Source organism: Anas platyrhynchos, chromosome Z (assembly GCF_047663525.1).
Source record: "Anas platyrhynchos isolate ZD024472 breed Pekin duck chromosome Z, IASCAAS_PekinDuck_T2T, whole genome shotgun sequence".
NCBI lineage: Eukaryota > Metazoa > Chordata > Aves > Anseriformes > Anatidae > Anas > Anas platyrhynchos.
The window spans coordinates 10,331,578-10,344,270 of record NC_092621.1 but is presented as its reverse complement, the minus strand read 5'-3'; the positions used below and the strand labels follow the sequence as shown (position 1 = coordinate 10,344,270).

General features: G+C 42.6%; 1 protein-coding gene across 3 annotated transcripts in view; it reads right to left on the bottom strand.

Annotated features, from left to right (window-relative positions):
- Positions 1 to 12,693, bottom strand: part of UNC13B (unc-13 homolog B) — a 212,014-nt gene that overhangs the window by 108,101 nt on the left and 91,220 nt on the right. The window contains exon 1 of one of the 3 annotated variants that reach the window (XM_038170582.2): positions 3,979 to 4,690. The exons of the other annotated variants lie outside the window; for them this stretch is intronic. The gene's annotated coding sequence lies outside the window, so the exon portion shown is untranslated. Of the gene's footprint in view, positions 1 to 3,978; positions 4,691 to 12,693 lie in introns of those variants that run through there. 3 annotated transcript variants of the gene reach the window in all.

The window sequence follows — 12,693 nt, the reverse complement described above, 5'->3', positions numbered from 1 at the left end:
ATGACCAAAAAGTATTTCACAGCACCTTCTCTGCCTATTGACTCACACCACCATGGCACTGCGTGAAGTCTTTTGGGCTAGATTATATTTTTAGTATCTTCCACACACAGTGGTATTGTGTTACCCGTGCAAGCAATTACTACAGGAAAAGCAATGAAGTGACTGATAAATGGTCTTCTTACTTTATGAAACAACGTTTAAATATGAAGAATAACATGAACCAATATGCAGGACATTCTGGGAAAGGAGGTTTTGGCATCAGCAAGAGAAAGAATTCATGGCTAAGGCTGCCATAGCAACATCGCCCCAGCACTTTGCATGCTGAAACATCGACTCTTCCTGGGAATATTACAGCATTTTTAAACACTTTAATTGCTGAAAGAATCTGAACAGCAAGGCTTGACAGAGATACGAACAGTTACAGCCAGCTTTGCTGACGTTATGACTTCTGGAGGTGAGCATGCAATTTACTAATTAACATGATTAGATTTAATTTTGGGATGGATCATAGCTAAACATGAAATTCATTGCTTGCTTCCGAGAATGAGTCTCTTTTCAAACCTTCTGATAATTAACAGAAACTAACTTTTGAGTCCTGGCATTGATTATTGGAATAAGAAGTTACAGGGCTGAGCAATCCTGTGCAAGGAACACCAGGACTGGAGAACAAAATGTACTCTGAAAAATGCGCTCACCTCGGGGCATTTCTGCTAAATGTAAGGTACACAAGGCACACATGGCACTTCACAGTGGACTATGAAGGAAATATATCCATGCTATTGAAAAGATTGTCATTACAAAAGGATGAAAATGGTTTTTAAAAACAAAACAATGTGAGCAAAAAGCTACTTCACACTCCCTTGGCAATCCTTCCACAGTCCCTTCAGAGCCCCATTGCCTGCCAAATCTCAGGCTGCGTTCCTGTTCTGGTGCTGCAGCACAAGCTGCAAAACTGCCTAACTGCATCCCAGCCCTGCCCATAGGACTTTCTGAAATGTTCAAGCACTTCCACTAACATGCTCCAGGTTTCATCTGTACCTCCAAACAGATTTGTTTCAATAAAACTGAGCAAAAATTGTGTCAAAACACTTCAGACATCCGTGAGAGCCAGCCTTCCTGCCTATCACATTTTGGAAAAACACACTTGAATCCTTTCCAGAACAGCTTGATAGATGAGAAGAGGGAAGAGGACAAAAGGTCAGATTTGGCTAGTCAGTAACCCTCATGGTGGAAAAAATGATCTGGGGAATACAACACATTGGATGAATGAATTACACAGGTCTGTACCTCTCCCATCACAGTAATTCCTTAACTTTTACGCAAAGCCATTAAACTGAGGCAAAAACACCTCTGAATAATATTTTGCTGTACCAGCATGTTATTGATGTAGCTACAAAGTGAAGGAACTGTACAAATCACTAAGTATGAGGGTAAAAACTCACTAAAGTGTTGCAAGCATGTTCACCAGCATGAAAAATTTTGTTGAGAGACAGCATGAAATTAAATTCATATAATTAAAGAGTGTCGCTGTGTAGGGGAGTAAACAGATTGCACGCCCTGCTTTAACTCCTTAATAACCACTACAAACACAGGAGACACCAAAAAAAAAACAGTTAAGTGCCTCAGCTTTCTGTTAAATGGGGCTAATGTTGGTCTCCCTCCACTGGCATCACTTCTGTGAGCACGGATGGAGAAGGATTGAGATGTTTGTGCCTTTTCAGTGAAGCTGCCTTGAGAGCACCCCCACGATCTCCGTGGCACCAGGCAGTGCTGCCATTCCTGGAGACAAGCTCGTTCCCTGTGGAGCCACAACCTTTTAGCACAGCTTTTTCTGCAAGCTAACAGTGGCAGTGGATGGCACAGTTGCAGTAACAAATGGGGTCTGTCATTACCTGGTGGCTGAGAAAGGAAGGCATCCAGAGACAGAATCAAAGAAAGAGGGGTTGTGTCCTAGTGCAGAGAGGCACAGGCTAGAAGCTGCCGACCACGAGAACTCACAGCTCACACATAGCCAGCAGCAAGCTAAGTTTAAGACACCTACCCCCAATGTGCTGAAACCATCCTGTGCTGAGAAAAATACAAAAAGGATAACTGAATGCTAAAAAAAAATAATATATAGAGAGAAAGAAAAAATCACAGCTTCTTCTGTTGTTATTAAGTAAAGTTACTTCACTCCCTGGCAGCAAATATAAAACCTAAGCAGCCAGCTATCAGCAGTTTAAGAGCAAACTGAGAAGGAATTAAGTTCAGTAGCCTCTGTTTCCAGAGCACTGCTTAGGTTACATGAGGGAGTTTTGTACACAGCTGAATCAATCAGGTATCTCCAGTAAATGATTTACCCATGACAACCTAAAGCACTGTGATATAACCAGCTCTGACTGTTCCTTAAAAGAGATTTCTTCCAAGTCAGGATCCTAAGGACCAAGTACTATATTGAACAGACGAGCCATGAGCAAGAAGCAACTTTTTGTTTAAAGGAAGCAGCAGTGAAAACAAGCACAAGTACTGCAGCATGCTGACAAGTTGGCTGGTCTTGGGATCAGGACTGTACAAACATCTGCTAGGTTTTGGATTAAAGTTGCTGAATGTTCAGCTACCTCTAAGAGAACAGAGAGAGACAGAGCACTGTCAGTCCAAACCCAGTCCTTCTGCTTTAAATGAGGTTTGTGTGCTCCATTATGAAAGCACTGAAGGATACTAAGAGCTCTGCCTCGACTAGCAGAAACAGAACATGCTGTACCTTTCCTCTACTTGTAATCCAATTTACAACCCAGTGCTGAAGCAATAGTTTGAACTCCCCAAGTGCTGCCATCTCTGACAGGAGCCACCAGGAAACATTCGTCTCTTGGATTTCTCTCAAAACTCTGGTTACTCACTGTGGTCTGGAGCTGGTTTTCCAGGGAATGGTGCCTCAGTTAACAGGGCCAGCCAGGTGGGGGAATGACAGGCAGCACTCACCAACCCAAGGTGATGAATTAAGAGATGCAACTTCTGTTGTCAGGGCAGAGCTAACATAGCTGTAGTACAGGCTGATGCTATGTGATCTTGCTCACCGTTTCTGACCTTTCCTGCACTTCTTTAGAGCAGACACTCGGCAGCTTTCAGAGAGGCTGGGAAGAGGTAACGTAGGCAGCTGATAGAACAATTAGGCTTTTCCAGCTCATGCTGCTAAACTGCAGCGCTCTTCAACTAAAATTCTCCTGGGCTAAAACTGAAGCTTTGCTTCTATAAGCTTTCTCCTTTTCATCTTGAGGGCAGAAGACCTTAGCATTCTGTATTAGGTCTTGATGTTTATCCCCCAAAGGCTCTCTCCATTAGCAAAAGAAAGCTGCCTGTATAAAAGGAATGAAAACTGAAAAGATATCTGAAACAGCCACGCCATCTGCTCTGATTCATGAGCTTGTACAGCATCCTCATTGCTTCTTCATGCCAGTCATTTCATCTCATCAGCTCGCAACCTTCTCAGCACAGGAAATCAAGCCAATGATAAATACTCTGGGTTAAAAGCAAGCCTGTTTTAAGTGACATTTAAGGCAGAATCAAACCAGTAATTTAATTACTCTGAAGCTATTTGCTCTTCAAGTGATCAAACTTATATTATCCCAAAATTCCCTTCCCTTTAACTCCTCTTCACACAGTGATTTTGATGTCAAATTCCAGCTGAGAAACAAACCCTCCTAACAGAGAAGTGTGAGAAGTAAACAGACAACCTCAATTGTACCAGCAATAGGACATCTACAATTAGTGTCTAATGGGTGAATACAAAAACTAAGAAATAGAGCACACAAATGAACTTACTAAGAGTGGATTGTCTTTTCAAAGCATGTGTTTAAATCCAGTAAGCTTCAAATGGAGCTATTGTATTACCAAAGTAAACACATGCACACAGCCCACTCAAAATAAAGAACAATCCTGCTTGTTTGCTGCCTACTTGCAGTTTATACCCAGCCACTTCATTTGTTCCAGTCATTCACTTACCTTTCTGCTTCAAAATAAAATGTTTAAATGTAAAGGAAATACATAGAATAGAAACTACAGAATACAATAGCTTGGTTTCATAGAAAAGACAAGTCCCGAAGGAGTCCTAATCTTGTTAAAGGTTCACCCGATAACGAACTTTCACTGTGGAGATTATCAACACATTGTTGGTGTCCCATCTCAGGTATCGGGGAAAGCAATGTAAAAAGGCACCGAGAGTATCCTGTTCCACAGCAGCACTACGATGAGAAACCATGCAAAGTAGAAGGCATGTTTTGAAGAAAAAAAAAAAAAGAAAAAAAAAAGCAAACAGTTTCTAAAAATCCAAAAAGCAAAAACCAGTAGAAGCCAGTGAATGCAAAAGCCAAAAATGCAGAAATCCTGTCAGCTTCAAGGAGTATCCCTCAACAGAAATTCTTTAATTCATCAACACAATGCATCTTTTCCCTTTCCCAGGCAGTACCAAGTACAGTAAAAACTTCATCTCTGTCTTCAGTTGTGACTCAACAGAAAATATTGTACTTCAGAGGCAGAGAGAAAGCTGTGCAGCTATTGCTACTTTACTCCTCCTCGTCAGCTGCTTACTGCCTAGCTCCTCACACGCAGCCTCCCCGCTTCGCTCACACACCAACACTCCTCGCCTTGAAATGATTCTCCACTTTATTATCCATTCAGAAGGAAATACGAACTGATAGAGCCAATCTGACTAAAGACAAAGCGCGCTCCTTTGGCATTACGAGAGCAGGCAACAGAGCACAGCGAGGCGATCTGTGCTGGAAAAGCGCTCTGTCTGACTCCTGGCATCCTGCAGGACTGCGGAGCAGGGGGCTGGCAGAAAAGCCCAGGACAACATAATTAACCAGTTCCAAGAAGATTCTTTGCCCGATGCAGATATGTATGTCTATTTTTGCATCTCCCGTTCACCCCAGACTAACCCACAAGGTTCAGCAATGCCCTCACTCAGGCGGATCCTGTCTGGTTTCCAAGGAAGACTAGTGCCAGCCCTGCCACCAGTGTGGGGGATTGAACACCCGGTGGGTGATCTTGCATTTCCCAAAAATATAAGTCACATTGTTACATAAAGAATGACTGCAGAAATGCTGTGCACAGAATCGGATCCACTCACGTTGTACTGACACTTCTTCCCTAGGAAGTGAGCAGCAGCAGGCACTGATCCCATAAAAAGTGCTTAATTAAGAAGTGCTTATTTGCCCCACAAGCTGTCCCAAAGGCATCCAACGCACCACTGCTAAAAAAAATCTTCCTGGCCAGTTGGTCCACACTCACATCCCCCTTCTGACAAATGCTCCCTGCATCCTGTCAGTAGGTCCCCCTTCTTTGTGTACCCAACACAAGCACCTCCTTCCCAAATGCTGTTTCTCTCCTGTGCCTTTCGCACCGAAGGCGCTATGAGGGAGCTGCGTGCATTTCCTGCTTTGATCGAGGACAAATCCCCGCATCTTTCAAAACAAAGTCTTTTTGCAGTGTGGGGTAGGATTCTGAAGAGGCCTCTATGACTTAGCTGTGGAAATGCCACTATCTTCCCATCTGCTCAAATACCTCCTACCTCCTTGTGAGCCAGCCGTGCTTAAAATGAGATTTGTTCCTCTCCATCACGCACCAGATCTCTTACCTATGCCAATACCAACTTTCATTCACCATTTCCTCTTACAAGCATCACTGTGCTCCAAGCCTTGCCCTCACCGCGTGGGATATTCTCACGGCATCTGGAAGAATCAGCTGACAACAGCCAGGCTGGTGTCTCCATCTGCTTATTTATCTGGTGGACACAAGCACAAGTTTTGCACACAGGCAGACTAACACCATGGTGCGCAATACTTGGGTCTTAACAGCAACAGCAATGAACAGTGCCCTTCTGCATTTTCCAGGTGCAGACACAACATTGCCCCTTGCAGCCAGGCACAGACACCAAGTCACCGACCTCGTTTCAGAGCCCGTGTGAGGCTGGAGTTCACTGACATCCTCCATCCCCCAGAGAATCCTCCCTTTTTTTTTGCTCTTTCCCTTGCTGCAAGGCCAGGGACCACGGGTCAGAGTTTCAGAGGTGCTTTAGCTTTAAATGCCTTTAAGAGCCTGACCCCGAGGTTCTCATTATATGCTTGCACCCCGCCAGGATAAGGCTCTTACCCAACCAAGGGCACCGAGTTCCAAAAGAAATGATTGCTACTAAACACACCAATTACAGCACTTCAGCTCAGAGCTGAAGCTCCGTATCAAATGCATCCACATAATGATGAAGACTGCCCAAGTGAGAAAATAAAAATGCAATTCAGGATTTGCGTGGCACTTAATATCTTCAAACCGCTGTACATAACACAAAAAAAAAAAAAAAAAAAAAAAGGACTTTTCAGGAGTCTCATTTGCACTAATAGTTTTAAAAAAATAAGTCAGACAACACTCAGTTAACATTGGCATTAACTGTTTATAGCACCTGGATTACCCATTGCATAGCATCGTAGGCTTTCATTTGCCCTACTTTTTCCAATGATCTGACTACAAACAGAGCCATTGACACACTGCCATCTCTGCCCCTCTAGATCTCTTCTTTCCATGGTCTTTGCCTGTCCCTGCAGTCATCGATGCACTAGCACATCCAAGTCAAAAATGCACTGGGGCCAAACACAAACCTCCACCCATCGCTCGAGACCCTGAAAGCCTGTGCAGATTTCCAAGCACTACCACAGAAAACCCCAATACTCCCATGAATGCCCTGTAGGAACAGGAGAAGACGAATAACATGAAAAGAGTGAGCAAGTTTCAGGAGACAAAGAGACAGGAGACATCATTAATAGAGGTCATGAGCAATGAAGTGTTGGAAAATGCCATGGTCCTCCCCATGGCTCACAAGGAGAGGAGGAGAATGAGGCTATGAACAGACAAAATATAGGTGGCTCTCAGCAGCTAGGAAGATAGCACTTTTCAAACATTTAAAATCTCTTACCTAACACAAAGGAGATTGACACAGGTGCTGTTTTTCAGGAATGCTTCATTTATGGAAATAGCGAAGATAATTTGGAATTAGGACACAATTCACGTCGAATGAAAAGCCAATGAGAAAGTGTGCTTTACCTTAAGGCTCAGAGCACTGAGTTATTTGCCTTCTACGGGAGAAATAAACTTCCACTTAAAAATTTAAATACTTCGTACTGTGATTTTTTAATTCGCCAACAGATTTTAATTTTAGGTTGAGCCAGCAGGGAGTTATTAAAACTGATAAAACCAGGCTCAGCTATATAGGCCAAATGCTTTGATGTCTGCGAGGTATACATTACCCTTTCTTCTTTTTTAATCCTCGTTATCTTTCTATTTGATTCTAACTTCCTGTAAAATACTGAATTACTGATAAAATTGTGTAAGTAAGCAATTCCTCCACGAGCACGAGTGGATTAACCAAAGAAAAAAGAGGACACTTAAAGCACAGGTCCTGCTCCTCCCTCTCCTACACACTCACACCCCTTTCTCCCTGCAGGAAAACAAGCAAGAACACTTGGAGTGCCCTGGCTCCTAAGGAAATACAAAACTGGGGGAACAAAGTAAATTAACTGATAAGATATTACATAAAGAGAAGAAACAGAGAAGAATGAAAAATCAATGGAGACAGCCTGAATGGAACAGCAGGGATAAATTCTGCCCAACTCACACTCAGGTTTAATTCATCTCACAAATGGACTCAGACATCTCTGACCCAAGAGCTCTCTAAAATAAATTATTTTCCTCCCATTGAAGCAAACAAAAAGAACCATCTGTCCCAAATGAAACTGCTTCTTGCATCTCCCTGAAGACAGAGTTTTCAGTAAGGTAGTTTAGGTTCAGAGCTGCATCGGCCCTTAGAAGTTCAAATACACAGTGTAATATCTATCATCAATTGATTCTGCAGTGAAAACATGCTATTTATTATCTTCTTCAAAGCCACACAAAGATCAAAATCAATCTGCAGTCTAAAGACTGAAGTGCTAATGAAAAAGCAGCGACTTTCTGCTGTTTGACAGCCATCCCCAGTGAATACCCTGCTTTGAGGAGCTGTGCATCACCACAACATAAGCAGTGCTGCTCAGACCGCAGGCTGGAGGAGATGGTATATTCCAAGGCATTTAAAGCTATCGTGTCAATGACATTTCTCTCATTACAGCCACCCGACAGCTCCAGACCACATTCATCCAACATTCATCCATTTAGGACGTTGCCTTCAGACAAAAGAACAAGTTTCTTCAAGTAAGGTGTCACACAAAGCACAGATTCTTTCTTTTCCCCCTAGGAAAGAGGGGAGGTAAGGTGCAAAAGCAACCTGCAAGCTTGGGAGGAAACAGAGGCAGAGGTTCCACCTACAGCACCCAGAACATCCCAGAAATTTACTGGCCAGAGATTAGCCTTCAAACACCTGAAGAAAAAGGAAGGGCACGTGTTCTTCCTCAAAGCCCCCAGAATTTCCCCTTTTTAAAAAGGGTTTTTCTTCCATAAAAGAAGGTGAATTATTTGCTTTACAGAAAGACAAAATGTACCGGGACTGTTTACCTTCCAAGGACAGGCAGTGCAAGTCCATCTGCTGTAAACAGGTGAGCCCAAATCACTGACTGACTTGTTAACTTTGTACTAAAGGAGACAACACTCCATGTGACAACATTTATTTGAATGTAAGGATGTCTGCTCAGCCCTGGGAATGAAGGATATTTCCAAGGCTAAGCACAGAGCAAGATTCAAGGAGTGAGATTTTTGTAAGGTAAATGAAAAACCTGGAGTTAAAATAGCACTAATGCTTCTGCAGGGTGATGAATCCTCATGCTCCTCACTTTAGGCCAATCTTTACCACGCAGGGATTGAGAGGAGACCTCAGAGCTGCCTGCAAGGAGTCCTCCCACCTCCTTCCTCTGAGGCTGCTGCTGCCACACCAAAAACTGCTCAGAGAATTTACACAGTCTTGGCTTTGGGGAAACAAAGCCAAAAGCTATCAGCTCTGAAACCCAGTGCTTCACAAAAAAAAAAAAAAAAAAGGCTGTTTTATTCTCATCCAATAGGTTCCAGGCACCCCAGGGCACAAACCAGCCTTATTTCCCAGACACCACGCTCCTTGCAGGAGCTGCTGCTCAGACACTAGCACCCCACTCATCACAGCCCACACCAGCCTTCAAAGTCAGATTATAAAAGCAAAGCTGATTCAGGTGGCAGGCTCAGGTTAACATCTTGTCTCCTTGTGCCCCAGCAACGACAGATACTAAAAGCTTCCTTAAATGTTCTCCTGAAAACAAACAAATGCCTCCAGGGCTCTTGTCCCGGGTTTTGGCTGCCCACCCATAAGTGATGAAGCTTTTCTCAAGCTGAATTGTCACTCTCCATTTTTAATCAAAAAGTAGAAGCAGAAGATGGATTCACAGCAAATCTTCCACATTACCTTCTACAATCTAGCTGACTCGAAAATTTTACCTACTGGCTGCTCCCATTCCAGAAGCAACAATTAAACTTGCTTTTAAATCAGTCAGCCTGAATATCTCAGGTCAACAGGCAGTGAGGAAGCATTTATAGCAGAGAAAACTCTCCCTCTGCTGCTTCCTCCTTCAAATTACATCTCTCTTCCTCCTAATGGCATCCATAACATAAGGATTTGATACTCATGAAATTGGAAAATTACAATCAATGCCTTAATTGCATACCTAATTAAATAATCAACATCACTAAACAGCACAGGCATCTGAGCACAGACATGCTGGAGGTGGAAAAACCTGGAATTATACTCTGAGCTGTAATTGCTTTTTTGATCGAGAAACCTGGGAAGGAAAAGTTGCAGATAATTTGAAATATAGACCTCAGGTAAACATAACAGCCTTCAGACATGAACCAGCTGGGGCACAGAAAAGGGACGTAAACCAGTCAACATTTATATCGTAAATGCAGATAAAGACATAACAGGTTTAATGTGCAACAGTGGAAAGCTAGGTTAGACATCTGGAAAAGCTTTTAATCGTAAGCAAGCAGAGATTGTCTAGGGAAGCTACACAATCTCCAGCCCAGAAGCTTTTAACAAGCAGGAGCACATGCACTTTTCAGGGATGCTTTAGAGGAAAATGGATGGTCTAATTAATCTCCTCACGTACTGACCAGGTCTGATGTTTATTGCTCATTACTTACATCATTCCACAACTTGTCTCAGGTAGAAAATTACACGGTAATACACATACCAGCTAGCAGACACCTGTGTCCTAACTTTGCATGTCACCTTGGCAGGCTATTTAAAGACCCTGGTGTCAGCTGAGCACTATCACCCTTTTGGGAGCAGTGACAGAAGACGAAGGTGTGTTATTCCCCACAGATGGTCTGCGTGACAACCCAGCTGCCCACCGCATTGCAGCTCAGTTCAAACACTGCAGAGCCCTGCAAAACCCTACCTGAGCTTGACAGTGAGAAGAGGGAAGTGGCCTCAGACACAACCACTTGTGCATTCTGCAAAACGTAGGTCCAAAACATAAGGATTTGGCTACTGGAATTCAGATCTTTCTCTGCAGTAAACATTGCAGCCAGCATCTCCAGCATCCAATTCTTTTTCAGGATCCAGACATCCTCTTTTCATCCAGCCTAAATCAGCACTGTCAGGACATGATACTCTGCCCATCTCCTACTGCATGCCCTCAGGACAAAGTAGTTTTGTATCCCTCAAATTGCTCAGGGTTGATTTTCTTGCTCTGGATAAAGGTTCCACTGTTTAAAAGGGCTGCATAAAGCACTTATTTTTTCTTCCCACATCATTTCAGGATCCAGATTTTTATTATTACTTTATTTTGCTATACACAACGTTATCCTACAGGGTAGCACTTTGTGTGTATTTAAAAGACTATTCCTTCTCCGGTTGGAGGTAAACCCCTTTCTCAGCAAGAAGAGAGGGTGTCCTACTGCTCTCTGAGCAGGAAACTCTTTGTTTCCTTTGCATTGCTCAGTGCATGACCATATGTATTATTTATTGCATTGTAGCTATGTCCTACAATAACAACCACTGTTACATGCAGTGGCTTAAGGAGCATTCACTGCACACATCACCATATTATTCAAGTAATTTAAACATTAATTTAAACATTTGGTGTTTTCATATTATTTCTGTAAAGTTTACAAGTCCCCACTGCAAGCAAAGAATGAGGGCATAATCAGGTCAAGACCTGTGCCATTTGGACAGCTACCTCAAGATAACCAAAGCCAAATTTTTCAGATTACTTAAATTTGGAGCCCCTCAAATACTACGGAGCCTGGCTTACAGCTACTTCAGTTATTGCTGTGATGGCTCATTTCCAGCATCTTAAGTCAAATAACCAGAAATCAAGCAATGGGTCACAGGGAGAAGCGGTAGGAAAACCCTCCTCAAAGGCCACCACAACATGGCTTGTTCAGCCTCATGTAACAACGGTCTGGCAGAAGAATAATAACTAGTAACACAGAGAAATAACCAGCTACCTCTGCTGACAGACTGCTTTCTCTACCTGCACTTTCTCCCTCATTTGCTACAGATGTACCAACTTTCAGTAAGCATGGAAAAAAGCTTTCCAATACACCACCTTCGCCTTAATGACTGCTGGCTAAAATAATATTCCTTTCTCTCTAGGTAGGAATAATTTTGTACATTTATATTCCCCGCAGAAGACAGCAGTTGATTAATGAACCAAAATGCTCCATAAATACTTGTTATGAACCACATATATGCCTCAGTCAGTCTCTAAGGACACTGTTAGTGTGTGCACTGAACAAGAAAAAGGGACACTGTCACACTGGCTCTGACAAAGCTGACCCCAGCAATCACACTGGTATTAATAAGCCCTGACACAGCTTTCACACCCCCAGTAAAGGCATTTGACAGGTTCTACAAAGTGGAATGTTGGTCTGGAAACCCAGTCATGAGAAAGGGGAAGAAATTCAGTGCAAAAAAAGTGAAAATAACTGGATTTAGCAAGCCTCTGCAAGGGGATAAAAACTGCACCACAAGCCAGGTTTAGGTCAGCTATGTAAAGCAAAGTTAAATGACTGAGCGGCCAATTAACCACGTTGTCAAGTCTGTGATGGGAGGGACAACCACATTTTGACCAAAACACACCCAAATCCTGAGCAGAGGGGGTAGGGGGAGCATTCCTGTAGCTGACTCTGCTCTGTCTCAGACCACTGAAGCCACACCACCTCCACTGGAGCCAAAAAGAAGCAGATTCAAATACAGGATGAGAAAAGGATGATTCCAGCAGCTGTACAGAGTTTTATATTAATTAGTTATTACTACTGTCAGCTAAAAATAGAGTGACTTAATTAGAATGAGCAACATGTATCCATGTCACACAAATATAAAGACGCCGTACTTGCTTTAAATTATGTTTCCTAAAACAAGGCATAACAAAATTCAGAGTGAATACGCCAGACAATCTATAGATGTGTGTAGACAAAACTGGATCCTTCACGTACCGTGTTTTTGAGATATCACGAAAACGCATGCATTTCAACCTGCTATACTAACACGATATGCTGAATAAAAATAGAAAAAAATTTAAATAATTTGCAGCAAAATTTAGCATTCTCAGTTTCTCAACAACAGTGTCTCAAAATGTGTGTGCTATCTTAAAAGACAAGGTGAATATTGACTCATTAACAAAAATAAAAAACAGATGGAAACATGGCTAAAATAAAACTGATCTTTTACATAAAGTAATCTCTATTTTGGTTACATACACGAATAAG